Genomic DNA, 14,914 nt, shown 5'->3' on the forward strand with positions numbered 1-14,914 from the left:
TTTGAATGGGATTACATTGAATCCAGAGATCAAGTTGGGAAGGGTTGACACCTTGGCAATATTGAGTCTTCCTATCCATGGGTAGTCCTCCATTTATTTAGTTCTTTGGCTTCATTTGTCAGAGTTTTGTAGTTTTCCTCATATAGATCTTATGTATATGTCAGATTTATACCTAAGTGGTTTAGTTTATTGGGCATGGATGTAAATGATTTGTGTTTCTAATTTAAATCCAACTTGTTTTTCGTTGGTGTATAGGAAAGCAATTGACTTTGTATATTAACCTTGTATCCTGCAATCTTGCTGTAATCTTTTATTAGTTCCAGGAGTTTTTCCCTTGATTCTTTTGGAAGTTCTACATAGACAGTCATATCACCTGGGAACGAAGATAGTTTTATGTCTTGCTTTCCGATCTGTATACCTTCTCTTTTCTTATTGCATTAGTATTGTACCCAGGAAGATGTTTCAAAGGAGTGGTAAGAAGGAAACATCCTGGTCTTGTCCCAGGGCCTTTTTCACTGCATCATAGTGCCTTTTAATCTTTTAAATTAGGTAAGCAAGTATTTTATTTTGAAATGTTTACAGCGGGCATTTCCATTAAGCATCCATTCCCTCCTTGACCATTTCCAATGGCCTGAATTTGTGTTTGGTGGTCCATATGGTTCTAGGAAATCTGACTGCAGCTTCAGCTCTAGCTATTGAGAAATGGACTAGCAGCACCCCTAAGCCACAATGCTGGTTCATAAATAGGCCTGTGTCCTAAGCTGGTCCAATCTGAGTGGCACACAGATGGGTTGGTTTGTTTGTTTTTCCTTCTGTGTGGTAGGCTATAAAGATGGAAAGCCTGGAGCCACTGCAGCCATTTTGCCATTATGAGGGAAGTCAATCTAGGGATGAAGCTAAACACAGAAATAGACAAACACTAAATATTTGCGGGAAATGAAGCCAGGGCCCTGATTAAACCATAACCAAACATTCTCAGTTATGTTACCCACAAATTCCTGTTATTTCTAAGCCACTTTGAATTTAGCTTTCTGTCACCTATAACAGTGTAATTGACTGATACAACTTTTACTGATTAATATATTTTTCTTACAAACAATTTAGAAAATTGTGAAAAATATGAAGAAGAAAATAAAAATCTTCCATAATTCTACAACCCAGAATAATTGTTATTAACATTTTGGGGATTCTTTTTCAGTTTTTATTGAGGAGAAATTAGAAATTAAGATTATACAAAAAAGGCTTATCTCTTGATTTTTTTTCCTGAACATTATGTGATATGAAAATTTACATGGCCCTATGTAATCATTATGAATTTTTTAAAAGATTTTATTTATTTATTTGAGAGAAAGAGAGAGAGTGAGTGAGCACGAGTTGGGGACAGAGACAGAGAGAGAGGGAGAAGCAGATTCCCCGCCGAGCAGGGAGTCCAATGTGGGGCTCGATCCCAGGACCCTGAGATCCTGACTTGAGCCAAAGGCAGACACTTAACTGACTGAGCCACTCAGGTACCCCTTATGAAAAGATTTTTAAATGGCAACGTGTTTTAACCATTTGTATATTTTTTTTCAAAGCTACTGGAATGGAACTTAGTATTTAAGTGTACATGTTGTGTATTCCTTTGTAATGTCTTGCAATTTCACTTTTTATTACTTGTGTTATGTAAGATAGATTTAGTTTTCATTAAACAATCATTTATTGGGCACTTACTACATGCCAGGGTTAGGTTGTGGGGCTCATGCATCAAAACCAACCCCAGTCCCTGCCCTCATGGGGCTCACAGTCTGGGGGGGGGGAAGGACGGCACCTGTCAGAAACCACAAAGATAAATGCATTATTACACAGTGAGGCTTATGTTAAAGGAGAGGAAGTGTGCATGATGTTAGAATGGTGTAGAATACAGGTAGACCTGGGCATAGACAGGAGGGAGGGGTGTAAAGTGAAGGGAAGTGATCCACACAGAAATCATGTTTGAGCGAATTAGGCAAAGAAGCTGGAGTGAGGGAGGGGATGGGGTAGGGGAACCTCTTCTCCACAGAGGAAAAAGAATGAGTAAAGGCCATGGGTCGGAAGATAGGTAAGCACATTTGAGGAACTGGAAGGTCACTGTGGTTGAAATGTGGGGAGGGTAGAGGAGGGGCTTGAGGCTGAGAGAGAAGAGTGAGGTGAGGCTAAGAAGGGAAAGTGGGGTGAGGCTGAGTATGGAGGGTGGGAAGTCTATAGGGGGGTGAGACTGAGAGGGGAGGAGGAGTGAGGCTGCTGAGGGGAGGTGAGGCGGAGAGGGAGAGTGGGAAAAACGTTGATAGGAGGGCAAGGACTAGACCAGGAAGGACCTTCTCTTTTCTCTTTAAAAAATTTTTTTTCCTGGGCACCTGGGTGGCTCAGTTCGTTAAGAATCTGCCTTCGGTTCTGGTCTTGATCCTGGAGTCCTGGAATCGAGCCTTGTATCAGGGTCCCTGATCAGCAAGGAGTCTGCTTGTCCCTCTCCCTCTGCTCCTCCCCCCTCCCCGATTCATGCTCTCCCTCGCTAACTCTCACTCTTTCTCTCAAATAAATAAATAAAATCCTTTAAAAAAATAGTAATAAAATTTTTTTCTGTTTTATCCTGACTGAGACAAATGGGAGTCATCAAAGAATTTGGTGGGGAGCTGATAGCATTGCTCTGGGGCTTGAAAATCTCACTTATGACAGGGTAGGTGGGAGGATACCGGGTGGCAAGCTCCACCACCATCTAGAGAGATGTGGCTGCTGGTTTGGGTGGCTGGTGGAGGAGAAGCTATGGGTAGGAGATGTTGATCCCTGTGGAGGGGGCCTAGTGACAGGTGGGTGTGGTGAGTAGAAGAGACACCTTATTTCTGGGTTCATGGGAATGGATGGAGGGGTGCACTGAGAGAGAGAGACTCACAAGTATAGTGTCGGCCAGGAGAGCCTGAGACAATGGAGCCATCATGTGGCATGGGCTGTGTGACCTGCCGCTCACAGGAAAGGTCTAGGCTGGAGAAACACATTGGAACTCATCAAAGACAAGATGGATTTTGCAGTCATGGGCATGGAGCAGATTGTCCTTGGCGAAGAAGGATATAAGTGAGATTCCTAGTCACAAAATGGTCCAGGGTAGGTCTGCAGGAGCACCAACTTTTTTTTTTTTAACTGAAGTATAGTTGACATACAATATTACATTAGTCTGTGTTAGTTTCAGGTATATTACATAGCGATTCAACATTAATGCACATTACAAAATTATCACCACGGTAAGTGTCATTACCATCTGTCACCATACAAAGTTATTACAATGTTACTGACTATGTGACTATATTACTTTTCATCCCTGCAATTTACTGATTTTATAACTGGGAGTTTGTATCTCTTAATCTCCTTCATCTGTTTCACCCACAGCCTGCTGCTCCCCCTGTGGCAACCACCAATTGTTCTCTGTATTTATGAGTTTGTTTCTATTTTGGTTTTTGTTTGTTTGGTTTCTTGGTTTTGTTTTTTGATTCCACATGTAAGTGAACTCATATAGCATTTATTTTTCTCTGACTTAGTTTATTTAGCTCAATACCCTCTAGGTCCTTCTATTTGTCACAAATGGCAAGATCACATTTTTTTTTTAATGGCTGAGTAATATTCCTGTGTGTGTGTGTGTGTGTGTGTGTGTGTGTGTTTGCACGCGCACACATGTGCTTTGTCCGCTCACCCATCAATGGGCATTTGGGTTGCTCAGGAGTATCAAATTCGATGGCTGGGTGGGGAGGGGATAAATCTCTAAGAAGCAGCAGAGAAGTCCAGGAACAAGCTGAAGAGTGCAGAGGCTCGGCGTCTAAAGGAAGAGAGTGTGTCAAGAAACGCAGGGTTATAATAAACATCTAGAGCTGCAGAGGTCTGCAGACATGAGCACGGAAGCATGCTGTTGGATTTTGTGGCATTTGGGCTTTTAGGGACTCTAACAAGAACTATTTCAGGGCTGTGATGAGGGCAGAAGCCTGGGTGTGGTTTGAGGAAAGGCTAGGAGAAAAAGGAATGGAAGCAGGTTTTATGAAAAACTTCTAGGAATTTTGCTGAGAAGGGAAACAGAGAGTTCGGGCTAACGTGGTTCTCGGCCTTGTCTGGACTCTAGAATTATGTGACATGCTTTTAAAAATCCCAATGCCAAGGCCATTCTCCAGACCAATTAAATCAGAATCTCTGGGAGTTGGACCCAAGCACTGGGACAGTTTATAAAGTTCCCAGTGACTCTAATATGCAACCAAAACTGACAATCTCCAGGTTAGAAGGAGAGGTGGGGTTGAAATTACATACAAATGTATTTTAAGGATTGCATAGACTTGAAGATGCTTAATTGTTGATAGGAGGGGTCTAGGTGGGAGGGAAGAAAAAGCACAGTTGTTTCTGTAATCCTGACCTGCAGGGGAAAGAAACATACAGAAACAGTGGAAGGCATCATGCTTTTAACCGCACCCTCGGTTACCTTGACATTTAGAAAAATATTTTAATCTGCATTTCTTTAATTATACAAAGTCAAGAGTAAAGTTGCTTCTTGAAGCATTTCCTATAGAAAATAATGCAGCTAAGCATTTTCCATACACCTTTTTCCTTTTCCTAAGTTTTTAGTCCAGATGATGGTTGCAAAAGAGTTAGTTTTTTACCCTCTGCATTTTCCTTTTAAAAAACCTCTTCTGACATTTGCATTTAATTTTGTAACCATGGTTTAGATTTAACTCTAGATGTAATTCATTTAAATGCTGCCTGGTGGTGTGATGCTTTTATGACATCCCCACTCCCGAGTTTTGAAATTCCTTCCTCATTTGGTATGTGTGTTCAAAAAAGATATATAGCATGATATTTTCTGAACTCTTGAATACCTGAAAATATTTTCTCATTTCTTTCGCAAGTGAAAGATAATAGCACTGAGCATGGAATTTTTCTATTTCAATATTCTCCATAAATACTCAGCCAATATTGTTTACTGTTTCAATAGGTAAATTAGTTTTCTACCTGTATACTTGCAGGGTTTTTTCCTGTTATCCTATGTTTATAATACATTTCCAGAACATGCCTCTTTATTGTTGATTTAGCTTGGGATATGGTGAACACTTTTGGTTTCAGGGACATTTTTTTCCTCCTCAAAAAAGCGTTCTTTAGTTATGATTCCAATTACTCCTCTGGTTTGAGCAGTTTTGGTTTATTCCTCGGGGTCACTGTCAGCCTTAGACAAAAACTCCACTCTTTGTCCTCTGTGTCCCTTATTTTTTCTCTGTTTTCACTTGACTGGTTTCCTTTGCAGTCTGGAAGAACTTTTCAAGTTTATTCTCCAATTAACCAATTTTTTCCCCCTGCAATTTCCATTCTCCTTTTTCCTGTCTTCGATGTAATTCTGAGACTATACTTTTCATTAGTTTGTGATCTTCCATATTCTGACTCATCTCCTTTTTATCTTTTTGTATTCTTTTAAAAATCATATCCTGTTTCTCCTTAGGCATTCTGTTACTATGTCAAAGAGACCCTATCTTCTGGCAATCTATCGAAGCTGCCGTTTTAGAATTCTGCTGTTTTCCAAGAGCCTTTAAGATGAAGTACCTCGTCTCATGCTCTGTAACTTTTTTTCCTCATAAGACCCGTGGCTAACCAGGGGTGCCTGGGTGGTTCAGTCGGTTAAGCGTCTGTCTGCCTTCGGCTCAGGTCGTGATCTCAGGTCCTGGGATTGAGCTCCGTGTCGGGCTCCCTGCTTAGTGGGGAGCCTGCTTCTCCCTCTCTGCCCTTCCCCCTGCTTGTGCTCTCTCTCTCAAATTAATAAATAAAATCTTAAAAAAAAAAAAAGACGCATGGCTAACCAAACAAAATGTTTGCAAATATTCAGTATGCAGATTGCCTGTATATGCCCTCTGTATCCTTAGGCACGTGTTCAATTCCCTGTTTATTTCAACTGGTATATATGTCAGGCGATACAGACTAAGTGTCCGGTAGCCCTTTATCCGGCTTGCTTAACTGGCCTGAGAGAGCGTCTTCTATCACCTGTAGTTTATTCTTCTCTGTCAAGCTGAACACAGAGGCCGCGTGAACACCGTTAAGCTCCAGCATTTGCGGCCATGGGGACTCGCCTCGCTTCTATTGCTCTGCGTTCCCTCACTGGGCTTTCCTGGCTTTTGTGCTGATGCTCAGGCCTCGCAGGTGGCGATGGGCTGCTGCCAGTCCCCACACCTAGCTTCTGCCCAGTTCTTCACCACCCCCCCCGGATTTGCAGCCTGTAAGTAGTTGTGGAAGCAAGTCCTGATCGGAGTGTGAGAGAGGACTGGGGCAGTGGCACAGCTGGGGACAGAAGTGTCCGCACGATGGAGGGACAGCTCACTGGCTTCCCTACTGACGCTGATCCTGAGCCTGAAGAGAAGTGGGGCAATGAGCAGATCTGCCTTGTTCCCCACCCGTCGGCTGCTTTCAGCAACCGAGTTCTATGGCATCTGCAGCCAGCGGGTCTTCTCAGGTTTACCAGTAGTCTTAAGTGTTGGTATCGTGAATTTTTGTCTTTTTCTATCTTAATAAGAATGTTAAATGGGAGGCTGGCAGAGTTTTCAATGAAGGACTTAAATTGAGGCCAGATGCCATTTTGTACTTTTCTTTTACAAGTTGAGTGGTGGTACCATAGAAATAAACCTTAATCAAGTGAGATGAAAGCTTTGGGCAAAGGTGAGGACAGGGTAAGAGCCGGCCTGACGATATGCAGCAGGTGGCTTGTGGACTGTGCCCCTCAGCGGGGGATCAACTCTTCTTTTTGCTTCGCTCGAAAGGACTTACAATTCCAGACTCTCTCACGCCTCTTAGACTTCGAAGATCTCTACTTTCTGGGGGATTCTGAGATCTCCACCATCTCCTAAAACTATTCCATTGTTTCTGGTAGGTGTTTAAAGCGTGCTTAGAAACGAGTCCTACAGTCCAATGTTTCCAGCAGCAATGTCCACAAGAGCCAAAATATGGAAAGAGCTCAGAAGTCCATCGACAGATGAATGGATAAATGTATACACACACACACACACACACACACACAAACACACACATATATAAATGGAATATTATTCAGCCATCAAAAAGAACGAAATCTTACCATTTGCAATGACGTGGATGGAACTAGAGGGTATTATGCTCAGCAAAATAAGTCAGTCAGAGAAAGACAAATACCATGTGATTTCACTCATAGGTGGAGTATAAGAAACAAAACAGATGAACATAGGGGAAGGGACAGAAAAATAAAATAAGATGGAGTCAGAGAGGGAGAAAAGCTGTAAGAGACTTTTAACTATAGGGAACAAACTGAAGGATACTGGAGGGGAGGTGGGTGGAGGGTAGGGTGCCTGGGTGATGGGCATTAAGGCGGGCCCTTGAGGTCATGAGCACTGGGTGTTATATGATGAATCACTAAGCTCTACCTCTGAAACTAAAAGAAAGAAAGGAAAAGAAAGGAGTGCTGTAGAATCTAATTGCAAGAGAAGAAGTTAGAGGAGAGGGTGCTGGCCCACTGAGACCCTTAGCTGTGCCTCAACAAGGCCGACGGGGGCCCCCCAGACATTGCATAGACTTAACTGGCTCTGTGCTAGAAATACCTATGGATCGGCAGAAGGGAGTTGCCTGGAGGTCTTGCTGGAGCATTTGCCAGCAACACCTAGTATATTTGGAAGTCAGAGCCTATTTGATTCATTTAATAGTAGCCAATATTTACTGAGAACCTGCCACGTATCAGGCGCCGAACCAGGTATTGGGGCTACAACAGTGAACACGACGTATTTTCTGCCCTTAAGCAGCCTGCACTTTATTGGTGGGGAGAGACAAGTATCCAGGAAATGCTATGCGTTGGGACCTGAAATTGAGGTATGTGTGTGGTACTATGAGAGAGCAAAGGGTGCTTTCAGCAGATGAAGGAAGATGAAGGAAGGGTTCCTGAAGGAAGTGAGGCATAAACTCTAGAAAGAAAAAGGACACAGAGGAGAGAGTCAATATTTTAAAAAGCTCTAGTGTGGACGAATATATTCCTGAGTTGAAAGAAGACCTCAATCTCAGAATCAAAGGAGACACCCAGATCCACTCAAGTTAATTCTTTTTTAAGATTTATTTATTTATTTTTGAGAGAGAGAGAGAGAGAGAGAGGGAAGGGGGGAGGCGCAGAGGAAGAGAGAGAATTTCAAACAGACTCCCTGTTGAGCATGGAGCTGGATGTGGGGCTCGATCCCATGACCCTGAGATCATGACCTGAGCCGAAACCAAGAGTTGGACACTTAACCGGCTGAGCCACCCACATGCCCCCAAGTTAATTTTTTTTAAAAAGATACACATGGGGTGGGCAGTGAACAGCACAGGTCCCGGAGCCGGACCATTTGCCTTCGAAGTCCGGCTCCATCACTTATGCGCTGTTTGAATTTAGGCCGCCTACTGCATCGCTGGGCCTCAGTGTTCCCATCTGTAAAATGGAAATAATAATATTTACCTCAAAGTGTTGTTGCAAGTATTAAATGAGTTAATACATGAAAGTTATTTAGATCAGTGCCAAGCATACAGTAAATGCTCAATAAACATGAGGGGCTGGTAAGTATATTCTTATATCATTACAGAGCTTCAAAGTAAAGGAGAAACTGGATTGAATTTCCAGATGAAAAGAACACATTACACATAAGTGAGAAGCCATCAGACTTGCATCAGACTTCTTATCTGCACCAGTGGACCTTGGGAGATGGTCAAATAACCCAATAACTAACAAATTCAAGCAGGACCCAAATGGGTTAAGAGTTATCTGTTTGGACATGTGTAGTAAATGACGATTTACTGATTTGGAGAAGAAAGTATAGACCCTTACAGACTGCAAGCGCCATTCTACCAACGTCCTGAAACCAAATTTTTTTTTTTTAAAGATTTTATTTATTTATTCAACAGAGATAGAGACAGCCAGCGAGACAGGGAACACAAGCAGGGGGAGTGGGAGAGGAAGAAGCAGGCTCACAGCAGAGGAGCCTGATGTGGGGCTCGATCCCATAACGCCGGGGTCACGCCCTGAGCCGAAGGCAGACGCCCAACCGCTGTGCCACCCAGGCGCCCCTGAAACCAAATATTTTTAACAAAATGAACTGGTAACATGGGGAAGGAAAAATGTCATAAAAAGATCCCTTTTGGGGTAAAGAGGAGTATGAAGAAGGAAATTGATTCAAATATCTCTTATTGGAACTTGGAGAGAGGTAGGAGGAAAGGCTGTGTTAGCAAGAGAAATAATTGGGGTTTTGACTGATGTGATGATAAATCATCATCATCCCTCCTCAGGAGAAGGACCCTGGGAAAAGAAACACAATCAAAGGTTTTCATTTTTAAGCATTCACTTTAATTTACGGTTTTGGTAAGCCACATTCAAAATGTTTACACTTTGAATACAATTAACTTTTTTTTTTTTTTTTTAATATCAGTAGGCTCCACACCCAGCCTGGGCGCCCAAAGTGGGGCTTGAACCCATGACTGTGAGATCAAGACCTGAACTGAGATCAAGAGTCAGATGCTTAACCCACTGAGCCACCCAGGCGCCCTAAGTGTAATGACCTTTTATTTTGAAGTTAGCACTGTCGATAGGACATAAATTATTTGAAAATTCTAATTACAACACTGTAATTAATGATGTGACGAAAATGTAGACATGAGCAATAAAGTTTACGGAGTAAATATATAGAACAGTTTATTATTTATACTTGTCTTTATTTTATTCTCACCCAAACATTGTTGTCCCATTGTATCAATCAAGCCTTTAAAATAATAACTAAATCCAGACATCTTTGATATTTTGCTGAATCTCAGTATACAAAGACCATAGCTTGGGGCGCCTGGGTGGCTCAGTCGGTTAAGCATCTGCCTTGGGCTCAGGTCATGATCTTGGGGTCTTGGGATCGAACCCCCACGTCGCTTCTCCCTCTCCCTCCGCCCCTCCCCCCTGCTTGTGTTTTTTCTCTCTCTCTCACTCTTGCTCTCAAATAAATAAATAAAATCTAAAAAAGAAAGGACCATAGCTTTATGCACTTTAAAACACACGTTGTCACTGTAAAGATTTATTTATCAAGCCAGGAGGATAGAACATATATATTTGTCAGTATATTAGCTTGAGTTAAGCTTTTAAACATTTAGGCATGTGCTATGTTGGCTTCCATCGTACACTTGACGTGGACCCTGCAAATACTTTCGATGGACCCATTGCTCAGCTTTCCTACCACTATGCCTTTAGTGTCCTGTCAGAGAGAACCTGCTTATGTGAGCGTTTTATAATTGAAAACCTACGTGTCATTCCCAGATCAAAGGGTTATAATATACATTTGCATTCCTGACGTGGCAGGATCCTTTTTTTTTTTTTTTTTTAATGATTTTTTATTATATTATGTTAGTCACCATACAGTACATCCCCGGTTTCCGATGTAAGGCTCGATGATTCATTAGTTGTGTATAACACCCAGTGCACCATGCAATACGTGCCCTCCTTACTACCCATCACCGGTCTATCCCATTCCCCCACCCCCCTCCCCTCTGAAGTCCTCAGTTTGTTTCTCATAGTCCATAGTCTCTCATGTTTCATTCCCCCTTCTGATTACCCCCCCTTTCTTTATCCCTTTCTTCCCCTACCGATCATCCTAGTTCTTATGTTCCATAGATGAGAGAAATCATATGATAGTTGTCTTTCTCTGCTTGACTTATTTCACTTAGCATTATCTCCTCCAGTGCTGTCCATGTTGTAGCAAATGTTGAGAACTCGTTCTTTCTGATAGCTGAGTAATATTCCATCGTATATATGGACCACAACTTCTTAATCCAGTCATCTGTTGAAGGGCATCTCGGCTCCTTCCACAATTTAGCTATTGTGGACATGTGGCAGGATCCTTTTGGTCCCGTAACATGGAGCTTCTGTTTATATTATTCGTTTCTTCCCATGTATTGTGAAAAGAGAGGTTTCAGCACAAAGTTGGAAAGAGGAGACACCTTTAAACCGGGGGGGAAAAGTCTGAATGAGTAAGGGATCGCTGTGGCCACAGAGCCTTTCCGCTAGTATATGGCTCCACAGGGGCTCTCCAGTGTTCAGGGAGGTTCACTGATGAATGTCTTGGAGTAGCCCTGACCCCGGTTGACATGAGATGTCCCTGTCAACTCCTTACAGGCATCATGGTTTGCTCCTCTGTCCTCCTCCAGGTCTGGAGTAGTTGATGGCAGGTAAGTGCTCGTTGAATTGGAAGTTTCTCTGAAAGTTGCAAGAGGCAGCATCACGTAGTGGTGAGAGGAGGGGTTCTGGAGCCAGACGGCCTTGGGGCCAGAGCCTCTTTGTGACAGAAGTTCCTGGGTGTCCCTGGGCAGAAACTCCATTTCTTCGTGTGTCAGTCTTTTGTGTGGAGAATACTAGCGCATACCTCAGAGGGTTCTGGTAAAAGTGAAATGAATTAATAAGTTCAAAGTATGCAGATCAGAAAAACTAGCTAAACATTTGCTGTTATTATTAAGGAGGGCTACTATGTGATTCAATTCAACACGTATTCATTGAATATGTGGCCTGTGCCAGGAGACGGAGGGCGCATGCGGGCCTGACGTGTGCCAGGCATTGTGCTTAGCTGTGGATATCAGAGTAAACAGGACCTGGTCTCTGCCTTATTTGGGCTTAAGGAGTGAGGGATTCAGATAAGTCATGAGGAAATGACAGAACAGATTATTTTATAACAGGGTCCTGGAAACCGGGAGCACACAGGAGGGATCCCTTCCCCAGTCTTGGGCAATCAGAAATTATTTCCTGAAAGAGGGGAGTCGAAACTGGTGGAAGCTCTTTACGCTTATAAAAGGAAGGGAGGAGTGGAGATCCGTTGAGGTTAAAATGGCATTAGCTTTTGTTTGCTTGAAATCCTAGGTATTTAAGGAAAAGCAATTGCAGGTTCGGGGGTCAGTACTCCTGACCGGTGGTAACAGCCATAGAGCCCACAGCCTTGGGGTCCCCATTTGTGGTCTGCTAAGCTCTCCGTTTTCAGGATCACTTGGTGTCCTGTTTGTCTTAGCTTGTGTCCAAACAAGCACCATTACCGGGTTTACAGAGTGTTGATTTATCTTTTGAAACATTTCTTCCTCTCCTAGATACTTCTTCACAAGTTTCCTGTTTCCATCAGAACCAACACATCCTGGAGAGACTTCCGGCTCATGGATACAGCGTGTGCAACAGGAGAGTCAAATCGCGCTGAATGCTTCCCGAAGGAGTTCTTTTTCCCCCTTCTTGCTGGCTTCCTCCTTTTCTCTTATCTCTGCTCCATTGCCCACTTGCCCCAAATCCTCAGACTTCCTCTGTAGATTTTAAACGATGATTTCCGAGACCGTGAGCTACAGAGGCTGTGTTTGGGCAGGACCCTCATGGGCCTCCTTCGGCTCTGGGTAGAGCAGTTGTGTCAGCCCAGTCCTACAAGCAGTATAAAATCTGTAGGTAATTGAAGAGCTCCCAACTCTCCCTTCTGCCCTAATGTTAAACCACAGGAGGTAAATATTACTCGTTGATACCATAGTATGCATTAGCCTCTCTGCTCCCCCTGCTCTCTCCCCAAGGGTCCTACAGGCATGAGACCCCAAACGTGTGACTTTTAGGAACTAGGGAACCTGGAGAATGGGGGCTGCTACCTGGAGGACACAGGTACATGTCACAGTAGAGTCTCTGTTGACGTGGGCTTTAAGCATCTGAAAATGGAGTCAGCCCAGTTCCCTCCATCCCTCCCTGCCTCTTTCCTTTCTCTCTCCCTCCCTCCTTCCTTTCTTGCTCCCTCCTTCCTTCCTTCCTTCCCTTCTTCCTTCCCTCCTTTCTCCTTTCCTTCCTCCCGCCCTCTTCCCTCTCTCCTCCCTTTCTTTCTTCCTCCTTCCACTGAGCACCTGTCACTCCAGCCTGTGGCTCTGCAAACACAGCAATCGAACAAAGTGAAGATATGACAAATAGGAAACACATCGTCAACATGATCATTAAAACCCAAATCCAACAACTCGGGTTTTATTTCTCTTGCCTTTTGCTGTTTGGCTTTGACAATAATGGGATGAAGTACAATTTGCCAGAGCCTTCTTTCTCATTGACTCCCTGTACCAATCTTAGCCTCCCTGGGATCCATCCTTTCGTAGGACAGTGAAGAAAAAGGAAGCTGGAAGATTCTGCAGTGGCCAGAGCTGCAGAGGACTCAAAGATTCGTCTGTGGGGTCCATGCTTACCCGTTCCATTTTCCTTAAGATACCATCGTTTTTTGTGGTTTTGTGTGTGTGTGTGTGTGTGTGTGTGTGTGTGTGAGAGAGAGAGAGAGAGAGAGAGAGAACCAGGAGGGGTCTTCCGTGGGCCCACTTGAAGTGTGTGGAAATATGGCCCAAGCCTGTCATTCTCCAGAGTTTGCCAGGCCCTGCTTCCCTTGGGCCTTCTGCAAGGCCCCCTTAAAGCTGGAGGTAATGGGAAAATAATCCAGTGGGAAAGGGAGGGGAAGAAGAAGCACACGTCTGGTTGGCGGCTCCTGTTGCTTTTGGCACCTCAAGAGTGAGATTCCCAAGCTGCCTGTGGCCGTCTCGATGGGCAGGAAGGCCAAGGGGACACTCAGTGGCTCTCTCAGGTTCTTTGCTCTTTCCTGCGAGGATTTGTTGTTTATTTACTTTTACATTTCAGTGGCTTCTAATTCGTGGAAACAGGTGGGGAGAAAGGGAAAGAAAGGGGCAGCAGCTTAAGGGGGGCTTCTCGGTCTCTCCGAGTGACAGGTTTCTCATGTGGTTGGGTGGCCGGCTCGCACGTTGCAGGCAGGGCATGTGGCCACCAGGCGGCGGGCTCTCAGCAGCTGCTTTCTGCGGTGGCAGCCCTACACGGGATGGCTCCTGGGCTGCCCCCGGGCTGGACTTGCCAAACTGAAAACTTGCAGAAACTAAGGACCCTGGATGGATTAGCACGCCTGGCTCCTGACAAGTGTTCAGGAAATGCTTGGTGGTGGTGTTGGGAGTAGATTCTGGAGCCCAGGCTGATGGTGGTTCAGGCTCTCCCAGCCCCCTCATTTACAGGTGGCAAAAACGACAGGAATGTGCTGGATTCACAAGTCATCTCCTGGCAAAAGCAGGGCATGTTTGTACCATGCTGATTCTGTTTACTTATTTATTTTGTAAGAGCTTGTGCCATTTTGTTTTTGTTTTTGTTTTTTTGTTTTTTACCTGTTTCTAAAATCCTGCCAGCGTTAGTCTGCAAATTCAAGATTGGGCACCGTGTTTGTTTTACTCTTTTTGCACCGTGGAGCAGGGCCGAGCTGAGGATGGCCATTTTTCAGGGTCGTGGGCAGCCATGACTGGAACGTGCACATCACCCGGAGTGAGTATTCCTTGTGCGTCATGCCCTGGGTGCCTGGCTTGCCCAGCCCCTGCCCTAGTCCCTTCCCATGGCTCCTAACAAGGAGACAGCTCATTCAGAACAGAATCTAGGAGATAAAGGATGCGAGGAATGGGAGGACATTCCCTGAGTGACGGACAGGCAGCCTGAACGGCTCTCTTGCTTCCCCGAGGCCAAGTTTAATTCTGGCTTAGATCTCAGGTGAGTTTTGCCTCCAAACACATTTGGACCAAAGCTCAGGTATTTGAGATTGGCTACATCCGGTCATGCTGCTTGTCCCTGTGGCATTGGGTCATCGCAAGGGCACCCCTTCCTGCCCCTCTGCCCATTGTCCATTTTTTCTCTCTTGGCCCATCAATTCCCCCAACCCCCAAGTATAGACGCGGGAGTCCTCCATATGACTTTGCATGATCCTCTACCGTTTTTTAACTAAATTTTGTTTTTAAATATAATTTTACAGCTAAACGTCACGGTCTCCTAACTCAGCTAGAAATCAGAGTTTCCCATCAGCCCTTTGACTTGCGTTTGATCACCTCCTTCTCTCATGACCCCCAC

The 14,914-nt window shown here is 44.2% G+C and overlaps 1 long non-coding RNA gene across 1 annotated transcript in view; it reads left to right on the forward strand.

Moving 5' to 3' along the window:
• LOC123783195 (uncharacterized) overlaps positions 1 to 12,990 on the forward strand; it is a 52,143-nt gene extending 39,153 nt beyond the window's left edge. Inside the window, exon 6 of the long non-coding RNA XR_006777155.2 lies at positions 12,115 to 12,990. This is a non-coding gene — a long non-coding RNA (uncharacterized LOC123783195). The remainder of the gene's footprint in view (positions 1 to 12,114) is intronic.
• Positions 12,991 to 14,914: the final 1,924 nt, after the last annotated feature.

Source organism: Ursus americanus, chromosome 16 (genome assembly GCF_024610735.1).
Source record: "Ursus americanus isolate L20-20 chromosome 16, mUrsAme1.1.p, whole genome shotgun sequence".
Classification (NCBI taxonomy): domain Eukaryota; kingdom Metazoa; phylum Chordata; class Mammalia; order Carnivora; family Ursidae; genus Ursus; species Ursus americanus.